The 18,851-nt window shown below is 46.8% G+C and overlaps 1 protein-coding gene across 3 annotated transcripts in view; it reads right to left on the bottom strand.

Annotated features, from left to right (window-relative positions):
* LOC146805455 (granulocyte-macrophage colony-stimulating factor receptor subunit alpha-like) overlaps window positions 1-15,872 on the bottom strand; it is a 409,263-nt gene extending 393,391 nt beyond the window's left edge. For 2 of the 3 annotated variants that reach the window (XM_085622687.1, XM_085622686.1), the window contains exon 1: window positions 15,767-15,872. The gene's annotated coding sequence lies outside the window, so the exon portion shown is untranslated. The remainder of the gene's footprint in view (window positions 1-15,766) is intronic. The other variant, XM_085622685.1, reaches the window with a different exon arrangement.
* Between the last annotated feature and the right edge of the window lie 2,979 nt (window positions 15,873-18,851).

Here is an 18,851-nt window from a genome sequence, read left to right as displayed (position 1 = left end):
GGGCTTGATAATATGCCGCAGAGAATTCCAATAGAAGCCCCTGTTCTAATGTGAACATGGGATTCTATTGGAATTCTCTGCGGCATATTATCAAGCCCATTATCGCCACTTTTAGCGGCAGTTTCCTGCCGCTAAAGCGTCGATAATTTTAACGCCGTCCTTGATAATATGCCCCGAGGTACCTTCTCCACAGCGAGCAATACAATTCCTCTCAGTGGCCTTGTATTTGAGGCTGGGCTCCTATCTGGCATGTCTCGTGTGGGGCATGGAGTAGAGAATATGTGGCACCACAGAGTAATCGCTCATGTCTGCTGCCCAACCGTAGACGTGATCTAAGCCAGGGGTGGCAGATGCTCGTCTTAGTCACTAATGTCGGAGTTTCAAGGAGGAAATAGATTTGGCAATGCGGTATTAAAAGCCTTCACTTGAAACCTCTCCAAATGAGGTCTCAGTCTGTTAGAATGCTTGGTAATCATTTATCAAGAACGCTTGCGCCGCAAAGTTCAATGGAGGGTCAGAAGGAGGGGCGATCGGGAAACAAGGAAAAATGACTGAATCAATTGATGAACATAACAAATGTCTGCTAGCTTCATTATATTTGAAAAAAGGCATTAGAAGATTAATAGAAAGGACTCTTAGAAACTGCCTGTTCAAGTTGGCCACCCCTTTCAGCACGGTTGAGGTGAAAGAATCTGCTCAATGTGCACATTCTGAGAGAAAGCAGAGGGCCTTATTTACGAACAAGTGACTCGTGTGGTGCTGCAAACTATTTTGTTGCACCAGACTAAGTCACTTTCAAAGAACAGGGATGTCAGATCTACAACGATATGCTGTAACCCTGTGCTCCCCCTTGCGCTGGAGAACAATTGTATGCCAAGCAGAGACACAGGCAACCTTGTGGTGCCTGAGTTGCAGGGAAATTGTTTTTGTGCAGGAAGGGACACCTTCTTGCACAAAAACAATCAGGAGAGGTGTTTTCCTCTTTCTATGTGTGCTGCAGAATGCAGCACGCATATAAATAGGAAAAAACAAGGAGAAATTAAAACATTTCTCCTTGTTGCACCTCCCTACGCCTCCCCTGGGAAGCCTTGCATTCTGACGCATTCCCAAGTTTATGATTTCTCATAAATCTGGAAATTTGTCAGGTTCCATGGGTGCAGCGTGGGAACACCCACAGCAACACCCATAGAACGCCCATTTCACACAAAGGCAAAAACAACAGTTGATGGACATAATGCAGAACAATGTCATACATACAGAGATCTGGGCCTAAATCCATTGTTTTTTTGCTCACCATGCCATTCCAGTTTGGACACAGCCATATGCAAATCAGTCTTGACCCTGTGCCTCATGGGAGCAGTCCAGCCCGAACTGCCAAGCCAGGTCCTCCCTGGACTGAAAACAAGCATCCTAGGAACGGTTTCGGGGTTTCACCCCTCTTCAGCCAGGATAGCTTGATTCCTTGTGTTTGCTTCATTTCACACAAAGGGCTGCGTGAAAAGGGGCCATATTTACAAGGACACGAAAAGCCACGCAGGGTAGCTTTACTTGTCCTTGTAAATATGGGACAGCACACTGCGCCTCCGTTGCGTCACAAAAAGTAACGTATCAGCGGCGCAAGGGGCTTTTAAATAAGCACCCAGGGGTCTTTTTAGGCTTCAGTGGTCACATAGTCACAAAGATTGCAGAGTCTTTTCATCTTTTTCCCCTGTTTTTGGTCACCCCTTAAATTTAAAATCAGCGTAAATATGCTGAGGTAGCATAGAGGGTCTTTGAAAAACAGTAATTCTCCTCGGCTGCCACGCCATGCCGGTGGCCATTTCTAGGTGATGAAAAAAACTGGTATTATAACCCAATGTAACGATGTTCAATTTACCAACCTCTAAAGATCGAAGATTCAGTGCAACATTAATTAATTGATTTTTCAGAAAGTTGCTGTGCTGTTTTGTGCAAGGTGGAAAACACAGCACTAAACCATATCTAGTAGAATTGGCCAGCTGCTGGTTGCATTGCCTCTGATAGTGAAAACCAGGCAGCAGGCCTTTTGCCGTTTGGTTCACTCTCTGGCTATGGGGCGGTGATATATAGCCAATAAAGTGTTTGCCCCAAGTAGTTTTGTTTATGGACCTCTATACCTCCCTCTAGCAGGTAACTCCTTGTCAGGCATAATTAAAGTCACTCAACGTAATACTCATGTATTCTAGTTGCATTTTCTTATTTTGACTTTCACGCAGCAAAGATTTACACTCTAAACCTCACTTGTGATCTGTAGGGGATTTCTCGATATAAGATATCACGTGCTCTAAAATCGACTCCTTTGCCCATGCCACGCGGTGCTTTCCAAATAAATAAACGAATATTTCCCCTCCGTACTTTCATCTTGTAAATTCAAACAGTTTGAGGAACTTGTTTGTTGTGGTTATTGCTCAATATATATACATTCACATTACTTAAAACTTTTCAACAATGGCATCTACGTATGGGGGGACTTTCACACAACTTCATGTTTAATGTTATGTGAAAACACTCGGAGGAGGTGCCTTTCCAACTATATATTTTTTACTCAGATCTGCTGATAAACGTTTGGAAATTTTTGGGTCATTTTGTAAAGACTTCTATGCTGTACTTAGGAATAAATAGCCTAACAGTAATATGTAACAGCTGCGTGAGCAAGTGGCTTTAATTTAAGGAAATGACATTTGGCTATGTTTAGGGCGAGCCTGCCAGACTGATTGCAAAACACCTATTGTCAGTTTACCAAGATCTTACTGTGGGCTTAAATCCCGCGCATTGTTTACCGCTGGTTGGCTTATTGTCACACTCAATTGCTTGTTTCTTATTTAATAGCTTTCTCGGCCACCTTGTGTTTGTCCTTCACCTGGAGCATGGACTCTTTACTTGTGTTCTTTCACTGCTCTCTTTAGGGAACACAGGAGCGCATGTGATTTCCAGCTGTCTCCCTTGTGTGCCTCTCTCCACTCTGCACTGTGTTGCTCTCTCCCATCTATCTGATTACCCCCATGCTTCCTTTTGCTTCTTTTAGCATAAGCACTCCGCAGGTGCATGTATTTTCCAGCTGTCTCCCTTGTGTGCCTCTCTCCCCTCTGCACTGTGTTGCTCTCTCCCATCTATCTGATTACCCCCCATGCTTCCTCTTGCTTCTTTTAGCATAAGCACTCCGCAGGTGCATGTATTTTCCAGCTGTCTCCCTTGTGTGCCTCTCTCCCCTCTGCACTGTGTTGCTCTCTCCGATCTATCTGATTACCCCCCATGCTTCCTCTTGCTTCTTTTAGCATAAGCACTCCGCAGGTGCATGTATTTTCCAGCTGTCTCCCTTGTGTGCCTCTCTCCCCTCTGCACTGTGTTGCTCTCTCCGATCTATCTGATTACCTCCCATGCTTCCTCTTGCTTCTTTTAGCATAAGCACTCCGCAGGTGCATGTATTTTCCAGCTGTCTCCCTTGTGTGCCTCTCTCCCCTCTGCACTGTGTTGCTCTCTCCCATCTATCTGATTACCCCCCATGCTTCCTCTTGCTTCTTTTAGCATAAGCACTCCGCAGGTGCATGTATTTTCCAGCTGTCTCCCTTGTGTGCCTCTCTCCCCTCTGCACTGTGTTGCTCTCTCCGATCTATCTGATTACCCCCCATGCTTCCTCTTGCTTCTTTTAGCATAAGCACTCCGCAGGTGCATGTATTTTCCAGCTGTCTCCCTTGTGTGCCTCTCTCCCCTCTGCACTGTGTTGCTCTCTCCGATCTATCTGATTACCCCCCATGCTTCCTCTTGCTTCTTTTAGCATAAGCACTCCGCAGGTGCATGTATTTTCCAGCTGTCTCCCTTGTGTGCCTCTCTCCCCTCTGCACTGTGTTGCTCTCTCCGATCTATCTGATTACCCCCCATGCTTCCTCTTGCTTCTTTTAGCATAAGCACTCCGCAGGTGCATGTATTTTCCAGCTGTCTCCCTTGTGTGCCTCTCTCCCCTCTGCACTGTGTTGCTCTCTCCGATCTATCTGATTACCCCCCATGCTTCCTCTTGCTTCTTTTAGCATAAGCACTCCGCAGGTGCATGTATTTTCCAGCTGTCTCGCTTGTGTGCCTCTCTCCCCTCTGCACTGTGTTGCTCTCTCCCATCTATCTGATTACCCCCCCATGCTTCCTCTTGCTTCTTTTAGCATAAGCACTCCGCAGGTGCATGTATTTTCCAGCTGTCTCCCTTGTGTGCCTCTCTCCCCTCTGCACTGTGTTGCTCTCTCCCATCTATCTGATTACCCCCATGCTTCCTCTTGCTTCTTTTAGCATAAGCACTCCGCAGGTGCATGTATTTTCCAGCTGTCTCCCTTGTGTGCCTCTCTCCCCTCTGCACTGTGTTGCTCTCTCCCATCTATCTGATTACCCCCATGCTTCCTCTTGCTTCTTTTAGCATAAGCACTCCGCAGGTGCATGTATTTTCCAGCTGTCTCCCTTGTGTGCCTCTCTCCCCTCTGCACTGTGTTGCTCTCTCCGATCTATCTGATTACCCCCCATGCTTCCTCTTGCTTCTTTTAGCATAAGCACTCCGCAGGTGCATGTATTTTCCAGCTGTCTCCCTTGTGTGCCTCTCTCCCCTCTGCACTGTGTTGCTCTCTCCGATCTATCTGATTACCCCCCATGCTTCCTCTTGCTTCTTTTAGCATAAGCACTCCGCAGGTGCATGTATTTTCCAGCTGTCTCGCTTGTGTGCCTCTCTCCCCTCTGCACTGTGTTGCTCTCTCCCATCTATCTGATTACCCCCCCATGCTTCCTCTTGCTTCTTTTAGCATAAGCACTCCGCAGGTGCATGTATTTTCCAGCTGTCTCCCTTGTGTGCCTCTCTCCCCTCTGCACTGTGTTGCTCTCTCCCATCTATCTGATTACCCCCATGCTTCCTCTTGCTTCTTTTAGCATAAGCACTCCGCAGGTGCATGTATTTTCCAGCTGTCTCCCTTGTGTGCCTCTCTCCCCTCTGCACTGTGTTGCTCTCTCCCATCTATCTGATTACCCCCATGCTTCCTCTTGCTTCTTTTAGCATAAGCACTCCGCAGGTGCATGTATTTTCCAGCTGTCTCCCTTGTGTGCCTCTCTCCCCTCTGCACTGTGTTGCTCTCTCCGATCTATCTGATTACCCCCCATGCTTCCTCTTGCTTCTTTTAGCATAAGCACTCCGCAGGTGCATGTATTTTCCAGCTGTCTCCCTTGTGTGCCTCTCTCCCCTCTGCACTGTGTTGCTCTCTCCGATCTATCTGATTACCCCCCATGCTTCCTCTTGCTTCTTTTAGCATAAGCACTCCGCAGGTGCATGTATTTTCCAGCTGTCTCGCTTGTGTGCCTCTCTCCCCTCTGCACTGTGTTGCTCTCTCCCATCTATCTGATTACCCCCCCATGCTTCCTCTTGCTTCTTTTAGCATAAGCACTCCGCAGGTGCATGTATTTTCCAGCTGTCTCCCTTGTGTGCCTCTCTCCCCTCTGCACTGTGTTGCTCTCTCCCATCTATCTGATTACCCCCATGCTTCCTCTTGCTTCTTTTAGCATAAGCACTCCGCAGGTGCATGTATTTTCCAGCTGTCTCCCTTGTGTGCCTCTCTCCCCTCTGCACTGTGTTGCTCTCTCCCATCTATCTGATTACCCCCATGCTTCCTCTTGCTTCTTTTAGCATAAGCACTCCGCAGGTGCATGTATTTTCCAGCTGTCTCCCTTGTGTGCCTCTCTCCCATCTGCACTGTGTTGCTCTCTCCCATCTATCTGATTACCCCCCATGCTTCCTCTTGCTTCTTTTAGCATAAGCACTCCGCAGGTGCATGTATTTTCCAGCTGTCTCCCTTGTGTGCCTCTCTCCCCTCTGCACTGTGTTGCTCTCTCCCATCTATCTGATTACCCCCATGCTTCCTCTTGCTTCTTTTAGCATAAGCACTCCGCAGGTGCATGTATTTTCCAGCTGCCTTCCTTGGTGCATCTCTCCCCCTCACGCTCAATGTTGCTGTCTCGCATCCTTGTGTTTTCTCCCCCGCCCTGCTCTTTCTCTTGTGTATGCTCTATTCCACCACTCTGCGCACTATGTTGCTATCTCTTCTGTGTACTTCTGTTGTGTTCTCTCTCTCTCTCGTGCTTCTTTCTCCACCCTCTGTGAGCTACTTATCCAACGTCCTTCCCCCCACCTACTCCTCCATTACTCCCCGACTAACACTGTCCTTTTTTTCTAATTGGCACTTTTGTGCTAAAAAAAACATGATTTTTTAAAATTCCTGATCCAAGTCGCATCTGCCATCTTGGATTGGTAAATATAATGTAACCAAAAATTGCGCACTTCATCCTGCTAATGCACAAATGTGTTCTAATGTATGCACGTGTCAGGGAATGAAGCGACCCCCTTTGCTCCTTTTTTTAAATTTTTTATTCTGATGATGCAGCGCACTGTCCCGCCACTGCACAGCACTGCCAAAAGAAATTGGCAAAGCATAAGGGTCCCAAACTCAGGGCCAATTGGCTTTGCCAATGCATGTTTTTTCCCTGGTGTGATGCACACCGAACAAGCGTCCTGACAAAACAGTAGCAGTCACTGCTGACACGATGAGATCTTTAGACTGAGCATTCTATCTATCCACAGTCAGTCAGAAAACTTTGGGAATCATTTAGGGTTTCATGGTTTCATCCTTGTATGTCAGGGAGGAGGAGGACATTATGCTTGCTACCCTGAAAAAACAGAGGACTGATACATTTAGAGACCACCACCAGCCCAGTGATGAGCTCTGTACCTTCAGAGGTACTGCTGCTACAACATCTTCTCTGAAGTTACCAAAAGTCTGCCGTATGGCTGCGGTCAGTTTTGACTGCCGTCCATAAAAATTCTCGTTTTTCAAAAACAAACTCTCAAACTAGGAGTTTATTTTTGAAAAACAAATAACTAAGGTCCATGAAATTCAGTGAATACTTTATTGGATGTGTGTGTGTGTGGGGGGGTCATAATTTTAGTTTTTGTGTTTGTGACCACCTGGTTTTCCAAGGTTAGGTTAGGTTAAGTAGTTTTGTAGAGCTGCCCCAGCAAAGGGGCGTCCCAGCACTAGCAGCAGCACATAGGGAGACAATAAGAAGAGAACCACAGGGCCTAGGGCGCGGGGAATAGAAGGGGTTTGAGTGCCTTACGGAAAGCTAAATACTTATTCAGACTGCGGATGCGCAGTGGGAGAGAATTCCAACGTTTGTCTGCCAGTGTACGGAAAGAGCGCCCACCGGCACGCACCCTCCTCACCCTAGGAACAGCCCCCAGATGTTGACCCATAAACCGGAGTTGGCGGGTGGGTGTGTAAGGTAGGAGCAGGTTGGCCAAAATACCACAGGAGGAAGATTTCAGAATTTTAAAAGCGGCGATACAGAGGGACTTAAACTCCACATGGCTGGCCACCGGCAGCCAATGTAGTCGTCGGATAGCACATGAGGTGGAGCAAGTTCTAGGGAGGCAAAGCAGAGTTCTGGCCGCCGCAGTCTGGACCGTCTGAAGTCTCAGAGTCTCAGTCTTATTTGACCCCAAGTATAGTGAGCTAGCATAGTCTAATCTAGACTGAATGGAGGCCTGGATGATAACCTGCTGAGTGGGTGGATCGAAAAGCCCTAGCAGTGGTTTGAACCCTCGCAGTATTCCAAAGCAGGTCCCTGCCACCTTCTTAGTTTGAACTTGGAAGCTGAGGGCCGAGTCCACCCAAACACCCAGATTTTTTACCACCTGTTTGGTGGTGGGTGCACAGCCCAGGGTAGTAGGCCAACAGTGCTCGTTCCACAGCTCTGCGTTCCTCCCAACCAGCAGGATCTCAGACTTGCCAGCATTGAGCTTCAGACAGTTGGCAGACAACCACACCGCGACAGCTGTAAGATCATTCTAAATCTTAGAGGCATTCCGCACAGAGTCTTCGGAGAGTGCCACTACCAGCTGTGTGTCGTCAGCATACAATACCACTGTCAGCCCTCTACTTCTGGCCACAGGTGCTAGCGGTTGGACATAAAGATTAAATAGTGTAGGGCTCAATGCCGAGCCCTGTGGCACCCCTTGTTTCAAGGTGTGGATCGAGGAGGAAAAAGGGGGGGCCTTCAGCTAGAAGGTTCTCTCGGAGAGGAAAGAGGCGAACCAAGCCAGGGCAGGGCCTACAATCCCCACCTCCACCAACTGTTGTAGCAGGATCTGGTGGGAAACCGTATCAAACTAGATCTAATAAAATCAGTGCCGAAGTACGTCAAGTGGTGATAGACAATAAAAAAGGATATTAGACTGTCCTGCCTAAATAGGGTGGGCAGTGTTGTGCTCTTACTCAGACTGCCATACTCCGTCAGGTCATTTGAGTAAGCTTCCTGCCAATGGAGCGAACGGGGGCACAATTGACGGAAAGCTGATTGTGAGAAGTTGGTAGCAGACCTGTGGTGTCATTTCGGAGGGCTTCCCAGGGGTGTCATAATATATGCTGCAGCCCCTGGTAGGCCTCTGGGGTACCTATGCCCTAGGTACATAGTATACCATATACTAGGGAGTTATAAGGGCAACCCAGAATCTAATCTGTGGTGTACCTAAGATACATGGAATCAATTTATAAGAGAAAGCAGATAGTCTAGGGACCTGAATAGCAGGTTCCCAGCCAAACTAAGTCAAAAACCATCAAAACACCAGGAAAAAAGTGGGGGCAACCATGTAGTCAGATTCCACCTTCCTACACTGATGGCCGCCCAACTTACAATTGGGTGAACAGTACAAGAGTTTGTTGGATAGGGTCCTCCATCACATTTGTATGCTTGTGTACCACGTTTGTCCGCCAAGCTCTACATCAGCTGTAAGTCCCATTTGTAGGAAGGTGAAATCTGACTACATGGTTGCCCCCACTTTTTTCCTGGTGTTTTGATGGTTTTTGACTTATTTTGGCTGGGAACCTGCTAATCAGGTCCCCAGCCTATCTGCTTTCTCTCTAAATTGATTCCATGTACTTTAGGTACACTCCAGATTGGATTCAGGGGTACCCTTGTGAGTCCCTAGTATATAGTATACTATGTACCCAGGGCATAGGTACCCCAGAGGCCTACCAGGGGCTGAAGCATGTATTATGCCACCCCTGGAAAGCCCTCCAAAATGACACCACAGCTCTGCTACTGCAGCCTGGGTAAGGTGGTGCATGCACCCCTTACTGAGATATAGGTTCACTATATCTCACCTATCACTGCACATAGAAACCTATCAGTCACCCCTATGGCAGACCTTATCAATCCTGAAGGCAGGGTGCTTGGTTATATGTGAGAGGGTGCCCAGGCATGAACTGAGCCCCTCTGCAGCCTTCGGAATCTCTTCTCCGTGGTTGTCAGTGGTGCAGCCTGACCATATACTCTTAAGTGCATTATAACCAAACGGTTAATGCTAACTTTGGACTGGCTGCACGGAAACATGTCCTGTTTGGTGTCAAACACCTTGGAACATACCCCCACACCAGTAACTGGTGTGGGAGTATGATCCCACCCTTCTAGAGGGAGAGACATGACAACACCGGTATACACGGTACCAACTCAAAAGAGCCCTGGCATCACAAAATGGATGCTGCAGCCACAGACACGGGTCTGGCCTCCTGCTGCTGACCAAACTCCGGCAGGGGAGGCCTGGACAATAGGTTTCCTGTCACAGGGCGGTGTAACCACCTCCCAGACAGGCTGATGTGTATTGGGGCTGGGTGGGAGCACTCTCAGAGTGCTTTGAAGTCCTGCACTGGAGGAACATTTGGTGCCCCTGTGCATAGTCCAGCTCACACCGGTTCAGGGGCTTCCAGCCCCTGCTCTGGCACGAAACTGGACAAAGGAAATGGGTGTAGCCACCCCTCTTTCCAAACCCTCCCATAGGTGGGTCCCCTGAGTTAGTCCAACCCCCATCTTAGGTATAAGTAAGGAACCCTTGGCAACAGGACTTTAGATATCCCTGGACGAAACTCTGCAACTGAATCCTGGAACTTCGACACTCTACTAACGACTAGAGGACTGAAGAAATCTCCCTTGGGGTGAAGGAGTGACTCCCCTGCTTGGCAGGCACCAACAAAGCAATTGCCGGTCTGCATCTCCGAAGCTCCCACCGGACTCCGAAGTATCTGCAGCCCAGGAAGAGGATTTCCAGACTTCTCAGAGGTTGAACCGAGTCCCCAACAAAGCTGAGACCCACAGCCCTCGTGAGTAACGTAGAACCGGAACTCCTGGTAACTGTGCACATTTGCCAGTGCATTGACTTCCCGACGTCTCTTGAAGTTGTGCTTTGGGTTACTTATTACCCAAGCCCTGAGCACCATCTGCATCGAAGATTGTGGGCCTACACTTCACGAGTGTTCCGTGAGCCCGCTTCTTGCATTTCAGCTTAAGATTCCTTCGCGATCCCTGGTCCGTCGACTGGTGGGTCCCTGTGAAGGCAACTTTGATTTTCCTTGGGCTTACCTGTTTTCTCTAGATGTCCCCTGACTCCGCACCGCGTGGTGAGTCCCTCAGACCTTGCTGGTCTGCACCGAAGCATCTTTCTCCTTTCTGTGTGGGTTGCTGTTGCCAAGGCATGTTGGGTCCAATCCGGGCACCAATGCTGCAGCACTCGACATCCTTTGTGGGGCAGATCGAATACAGCTCCTGGTTGTCCTCGACGCCTCCTGGTACTCGTTGCTGAAGAGTCAATCTTCACCTTCTTCACCTGAAATCACCCGACATCGTGTGCCCCTGGTCACTGGCTAGTGACCCAGACTCTGTTCCCTCTGCTTTCAGGTTCTTCTCATCTTCGATCCAGGCTTGGATCTCTTCGGACACTTCGCATCTTCCCGGCAGCAGCACTTCTTTGCCAGCCCCCATTGAAAACGACAACGCGACCCAACACCATTTGACACCTATGCACCCGGCTTCCCTGGGTGAGGTAACTCGAGTACTCCGGTGCTCCAATGGGTGTTGACCCTAGAACTTCCTAAGTCCAAAAGGGTTTGGTCCTAGCTCATCTCTAAGTGTCCCTAATCCTTAAAAATCGAACCGCGACTTTCCCCATAGAAGCTAACAGGCGCTTGTGGCTGTGTTCTCACACTGCACACGGCCCCCGTGGGTCCTCTGTGTCACTACCTTGGGTGGTTCCTTGGGGTGCCAGTGATTCTACAGGCTCTAGGCCTTGTGTCTAGTTAAGTCGTGGTTCTTATACCACTATTTTAGTATATGGTTTGGCTCGCCCCTAGGGCCTAACGTGTATTTGTGCTATTTTACTGTAATATTTGAAGTGTAACTTATGTGTTTGGACCTCTAGCCTCATAAAGAGACTAGTAGGGTGTGTTTAGAAATAAATACATATATTTTAAATAGGTACCTGGTGCGGTTGCCTTTCATGTAGCCATTCAAGAGATTATAGACTGGTAAAACAAACTGCTTTACATTCCTTCAAGACTTAGCCTGAAGGCTGCTCTCCATAGCTACCACTAGGGTAGCTTTCAATAAAGGTTGTCTTTAACCTATCATCAATAAGGGGTTGTTTGTACTGGTGCAAGGTGCCCACTATAACTAGTGGACAGCATATACCAGACCAACTTCTCACACAATTAATAATCACAAATCTGCTATCTGCAGAGCTTAGCAACTGAAAAATTGTGGGGTGAAACATTATATGAGGAAAATCTTCAATAAAGTAATAGGCTGTGCTTTCTTATAAGTGCTTCTTCATGGATTGTCCAAATTGAGTGTGTAAATATAAGGATGAATGGATGAATGAATGAGGGCATAGATCGATGAATGGATGAAGGAGTGCATAGAAGAACGAGTGATAAGATACAGTGGTGAGTGTAGGTATGAATGAGTAAATGGGTGTGTAACAACATGGTTCAATGAATAGGTGAGCACATGGATAAATGTAAGAATGGGCTGGAGAGTGACTGGATCAGTGAGTGTCTTGATAAATACGTGCATGAATAGATGAATTACTAAGCAACTGTGTCACTCACTGCTGCTCCTGAAAACCAGAGTGCACTTGCCACAGGATCCCCTGATGCACAACCCCGTACAGATGCACTCAAACAGAAAGTATATGGAGAGGCAGCCTGGCACCCATTCATAAAGAATGCATGTAGGATTTCAAAGGAAGAGGCGGCACACAGGTCACTTTTGGGGGCATGTCTGGGAATGCAACGTTTTACTTGCATAGGGGAGCCGTCCTTGTATAGGACATTTTCCCGATCAGACATTTCCTTGAAGCTAGTGAGCTTTCTTCCTGTGGGTATGCTGAAGCTGAAATGTCATTCTTTTTGTAGGGGTGCATCATAATCATGTATAGAGCGCACCCGCACATAATTATATGTTGTATTAATGTGATGTGACATGTTAGAATTTTGAATTGTATTATCATGAATACGTGGTGTATTTTAGGAATGGAGGATCGACGTAGAAAGCAAATGTAACTAGCAGGAAACATTAACATGAAGAACTCGTGTTGTGCAACTGACATTTATTTGTGTACTAAATGTGCTTAGTAATTATGTTATTTCACATGTAGGTAAATGTATTAGTTGAGATTTACATTGATGCTATGTGAATTTGAAGAGCTTATATGATGTTTCTCTTATATTAGCTGAAATTCGTAGGCCTGAAATGCAAGTCCCCGAAAACTCTCGCTTTAGAATTAACAGCTTGAATTTCATGTGTCCTGTGGAATCTGTTCTTTCTCACGTTTGTGTTGCAGGTGAAGAAGCTTTCTTTTAGTTAGAATAATGTCTTTGTTTTAGTAAGTTAGGCAAGGAGAGAAGAAGTTACAATTGTGTGGCTTAAGATGATTAAGGAAGCCCGTTACGTTTCGCACAGGAGAATACCTGGGAACCAAAGACAAACTGTTGCAAGGAAAGTACACAGTCAACATCGTGGAAAAATACCCTCAGAACTGTACCCAGAGTGGATGTCGTGACTCGAAATGGATCTTGGGAGTGCTACCTGTGGATAACTGGTGGTTGAAACTAGGGATAGAGCCCCACTTCTTTCTTCACTTCGAAGAGAGACCGTCTCAGAACAAGCTCTTTCCGTTGATAGTGGCTTTTATGCTACTTGGCCCATGGATGGTGGAGGGACTTCTTTGGAAGACTCCATGCTCTGACACCTTTTTCCTCTACCCATTGAAAACCCATATGTAAGGATGCCATCTTAGAGTTAGAGTAGGGATGGATTTAATGCCTTTCACTCACCAACCCTCGATCCAGGGAAATTTGGACTCATGCTTCCTTATTTCTGTATCCTACTCCTTGAAATAATTGTCTTGCTTTTGCTGAATCGTCTAAATTGAATGCGCCGATTTGGCTTCATGCTAATCCCGTTATATTTCTAAACCCTCGTATTGAGGTGTCTTTATGTCCAGTTATTTTTGGCTTAGTAATAAACAAACTAACCTGAAGTAGTAGTCCGTGAGTTATTATGTATCAAGGAGAAGTATTGGCTAATTGAAAATTAATCTAATGTTTTTCTCTCCTTTTTGCTTACATGCTGCGAAAAAGAACCATCAGAGTGTGACTCTAGAGCAGGTCTAGAACGTATGAGCCCAGCCCTTTCAGCTGTTTGTTGGGAGGAATAATCTTGTCTTTGGTTTGTCGTCAAGGAACTGGTTTGAGGGAGTGGAGTACCCTGAATGAAATAGGATCTCCCCATTACAAACTTGTGTTCAGACCTGCTTTCGTCTCTCCTCAGATTTCTGGGGGTCCCTAGCCTCATGGATCAGTTGTGGGCTCTCGTCCCAGAACACCCTTCATCTCACGGAGTCCCGTCCCACGCCAAGTATGTCAAGCAATGCTCAGTATTCACTCACAATTGGCATGGGGCAGCCCTACAAGCTCTGCAGGTCATAGCTTTGGGCGGTTAGCTCTCTGATGCAGGTCATTAAAGCTCCAGCCCACAAGCTCTGACAAGCTCTCACTAAAGTGAGTAGTTCTTTTGGGAGGAGGAAGGCAATGGACACAGAAGAAAGATATCAAACTGTGAATAGAGTTCTTCTGTTGGAAATATTTGCCTCTCTTTTCTGTCCTGGCTGTATAGCTTTGAGATGTGAATAGTAAACATAAAAACAAGCATTGACAAAGTCGAAATGTATTGGAATTTGTATAGCAGACCCTCTGGGGGTATTGATTTCAATACCTTAATTTTTATTCTTTAAAAATGGATAACTCCAGTTTTGCTTATGGAATGTTTGTCGTTTTGATCATGTTTTTTTCATTTACTAAGCTCTTTTTTTCTAACTAGGTGTGTTATCTTTTTGTGTGGTGGAAACAGCATGTCTTCATGCCTGTGTTTGCACAGGTTATCTCTTTAAAGCCAGCCCTATTGGCTTTGCTAAAGACTGTAGGACCTCATATATGAGGCTTCGATGTAGGGTAGCACCGCAAGGAATCCTGCTGCGCTGCCCTACGTCAAAACAAAAGGGCAGAAATGCGCCTTATATATGTGAAACGGCGCATTCCTGTCCTTTTCCCCAGCGCTAGTGCACAATGGGCTGCCTTGCACCAACGCAGGCACCCTTGCACCATGGTGCAAGGGTGCCTATGTTGCGGGGCTGATTGATTTTGTACAGGAAGGGACACTTTCCTGCACAAAATCAATCACAAGACGTGTGCTGCAGAATGCAGCGCACATAGAAAAAGAAAAACACAAGGAGAAATAAAAACATTTCTCCTCATTGCGCCTCCCTAATGCCACCCCTGGGGTGGCGGTAGGTTCTGACGTATTACTAGTTTTACGATTTCTCAAAAATCTGGGAATGTGTCAGGTTCCATGGGTGTTGCGTGGGAATACCCACAAAAACACCCATGGAATGGCCCTTTCACTCAGTTTTCTGTGTGAAAGGGGCACATATTTATATGGCCATGAAAAGCCACGTAGCTTTACGTGGCCGTATAAATATGCTGTGGCACATAGCGCCGCCGGAACATCGAAAAAGTGACATTCCGTGGGCACAAACAAGCCAGTAGGGCCTCATAAATAAGGTCCTGTTTTCCTATTGGTAGCTGCTGCAGAGGTCTGAGGTGGGGCAATGTGTTACCCTAGGTCAGTGAAACTCAAAGTATGGCCTGCGGCCCTCCTTACCATCAGGGCCGGACTGGCTGCAGCAGGCACCAGGCGTTTCCCCGGTGGACCGCCAGGTTGGGGGCCGGTTTTTGTAACAAAATCAGCCGAAACCGGCCTTCCATGTTCTGAACGCAGGAAAGGCTATTGCTTGGTGCTCAGACAGAATTAAATAGTTAGCATTTTCTTCGCCAAGCCACTGGAGAACATTTGTACAAACTGGTGTTGGCTTGAAAGTTAAGAGGAACAGCAACTTGCAGGGAAACTTCTGTCGAAACGCGCAGCTTGGTACACGCAGCCAGTCAGTGATCAACGTGTAATGCAGTGCTTGCAGTCTACCAGAGAAACAATGAAGTGCTTGCAGCGTGAATGTTTTTTTGCTCATCATCATATGTAGCCCCGACAGTTTAATTCAACACTTACGGTTTTACACAACACTTTCACTGTTTGTGACTTTTTATATAGTTTTACAAAAAAGAATTAGACCTTTCAACACTTTTTCAGAAGATTCACCTAGCAGCAAATAGTCATTAATAAATTGCCTTTACTCTGATAATTTAAGAAGTACGAGTATTTTAGTAGTCTGCATACATAGCAAAGCCGCACTTAACTGTAATCTTCTCACAATTCAGAAAAATATCGTTAAATAAAATCTAATCCTACAGTGGCAACAAAAAAAATCCGATTAATAGTGAAACCTTACCTGGTGCAACACTTGCGTTAGCTTCACGCGTGTTGTTTTATTTCTTTAACAGGCTAACTGACAACAGAGCGTATAGTAGCATCTGAGCTCGGATCACTTCTCCAGTGACTCATTTCCACAGCTTCCTGAAAGTTTCGTGACATATTGTGGAATGTGCTTAAAGAACCTCCCATATTTAGAGCCCGCTGAGTTCAGCATAACAATTAAAGCAAACATTGGCAAAGGCAATAGGTAGGGCCTAAGATTTTAGCATTTTGGCGTTGTCAACGCTAGCTTTGTTTTTCCATGGTTGTTGTAAAACGTTATTGTTGTGGGAACTGCTGAGACCCATCATATATTCCAAAAAGTGTCCAAAATAAAAACTACTTTTTTGGTCTATGTTGCAACTGGTATTTTTCGCGGGTTTACCCCCAGACTTTTTGCTTTTTAGCCTCCTGTTTTTGATCGATTCTTTGTTGGTTTTAGGGCTCTGGGCACTTTACCACTGTTAATCAGTGCTAAAGTGCTAAAGTGCACGTGCTCTCTGTGCAAAATGCATTGATGATCGGTTTATCCATGATTGACAACAGAGTTTGCCATATTCTCTTCAGCTACCACTTACCTGCCGTGAGGGGAACGGCTCCACCAGCGGGGGAATCTTGCTTCTCTGCTTCATTTTCCAACGCCGTGAGGTGAACGGCTCTACCAGCAGGGAAACCTGGTTGTCCCCTCGTGTTTCAACGCCGTGAGGGGAACGGCACTAAGAACTACCCTACCCAGCATCCCCTGAAACCGGCGCTGCGGGTGACGTCACCAGGGCGTGCCGGAACACCACAAAAGCCGCCGGGTGCCACCGCAGCGCGGGACGCGCCAACAGAGTTTGCCATATTCTCTTCAGCTACCACTTACCTGCCGTGAGGGAAACGGCTCCACCAGCGGGGGAATCTTGCTTCTCTGCTTAATTTTCCAACGCCGTGAGGGGAACGGCTCTACCAGCAGGGAAACCTGGTTGTCCCCTCGTGTTTCAACGCTGTGAGGGGAACGGCACTAAGAACTACCCTACCCAGCATCCCCTGAAACCGGCGCTGCGGGTGACGTCACCAGGGCGTGCCAGAACACCACAAAAGCCGCCGGGTGCCACCGCAACACGGGACGCGCGCGGGCAGCGCCCGGGCCAAGGGCGGGCTCGTCCTTGCCCGTCATAGACCGGAGTAGGCTGGGCTGGGCCACGTTATTTGGCTTGTGCCCACCTTAAGAAGGGTCAGGGGAGTGGACCAACAAGAACTAAGGTACTGTTTTTAGAATTGCAGGAGTCATTGGTCCACACCCGGTGTGTTTGTGCGCTTAGGAAGCCCTGTCTATTGAAACAATCCCCTCAATCATTGACAATGAACAAGGTTAAGGGTAATTTGGGCAATAGGGTGGCGGGTACCTTAGATGCTTTTTTAACCAGGGCCAACTCTGTATTGACCCAAGAGATTTTGGACACAGAACGCAGACTTTCCCTAGATTTCCAAAGCTCTAGGACTAGGTTATCTGTAACACCGGAATTTCTCTCACTACCAGAACCAGGAGTCATTGATGGTTCCCCCAGCAACATACCAATTTCTCAGACCCCTGAGGTGATGATTAATTCAGCGGCTGAGGAACCAACGGTTGTGGACAAAGGGATGATCACCAGGGGGAAACAGGGTAAAAATAAAACAACCAAGGCTCCAAATTCTAGAAAGAAGGGAAAAAGGGAATGTAAGCTAGTGGGTGCACAAGAAAGTGAGGCTGGGAAAACAGCTAATGTTCAAACCCCAGACATTACCGATACTGTTAACAGCACTAGGGCGAGACAGGTACCTAAGAATGCTTTAGTTGATGGCCAGGTACATGAGTGCAATCTAGAAAAGTTGGAAATTTTATTAATAAAGCTGTTGGATCCGATTATAAAAAAGCTTACAAGTATAGAAGACAGATTAGCGTTTATAGAAAGAAATAGCGGGTGGAAACCTGACACCAGATTAGTCACTCCGCATCACAATACAGTAGAAATGTCTTTAAGTGGTATTTCTAAGGCACACAATGATGACTCAACATTGAGAAGAGAGGCCCCGGCCAATATAGCCGCTCAGTCCCTCCCATTGATTGAAACCACATCCACTCAGGGGCCACAGGAATCTAAAAAGCCCAACAGTACCATTGATAGACCAATGACCAATCAGGAACGGATTTCCCCTGATCAACATCTTCAGGAAATCCTTTCGATTGATCTCCCATTGGAGTCCACACCCTACACTGTAATTTTGAGCAATGTCCCCCAACTGAAAGAAGGGGTCACAGAGGACTTTGGTCAACTTAAAAATAAACTGAATCAATGGTTTACCAATAATTTATATAGAGGACAGGATGTTAACAGATTCATAATTATGGCCCGTAGAACTAAATGGATTGGCAAAAGGACCAAATCATACAATGGCAACTGTATTGTTGTGAATTTTGATAATCCACACACTGCTAAAAAAATACTACAGGAGTTTCACAAGGGTTACCTGGGTTCTGGTTCTAATATAGTCATTTTGTCCCTTAGTTATTTTTATTCCCAAGAACCTTGGCTGTATAGAACTGATACCAGTAGTAAAGAATACATACATCCAAGGGACACTATGAGACAGAACCCTTGTCATCGACCATTTACTAGCTTTCAACCCCCAAGGAATATGGCCAATCCTCTTAATCCTCTTTTTCCGCGAGGATTAGAATTAACGAATAGATACTTGCCATTATCAGATATTGAGGAGTGTGATTGACTAACCCCCCAGGTATCAAGTGAAACAAGGTCCCAAATCCCCATACAGGATCCAAGTAAAGACAACGTAATTAACCCTGGGCGAGACACTACGCTTCGCCCACGTAGTGTACGTAGCGCTGCCTGCTTCGCAGTTTTCGAAGTAGGCGAAGCAGGCTAGCGCTACGCACACCCAGGGCGAAGCGTAGCTGCCTGCCGCTGCCACCCGCCTCCCGCCCGCCCTCCTTTTAAATCAAACCCCCGCATTTACAATAAATACTAAATTAAAGAAACTTACCTGAAACGCGGCGTCTCCGGGGCTCCCTCTTCCAT

This window comes from Triturus cristatus, chromosome 8 (genome assembly GCF_964204655.1).
Source record: "Triturus cristatus chromosome 8, aTriCri1.1, whole genome shotgun sequence".
NCBI classification, from domain to species: domain Eukaryota; kingdom Metazoa; phylum Chordata; class Amphibia; order Caudata; family Salamandridae; genus Triturus; species Triturus cristatus.
The sequence above is the reverse complement of the archived record's forward strand: the minus strand, read 5'-3'. Positions and strand labels throughout refer to the sequence as shown.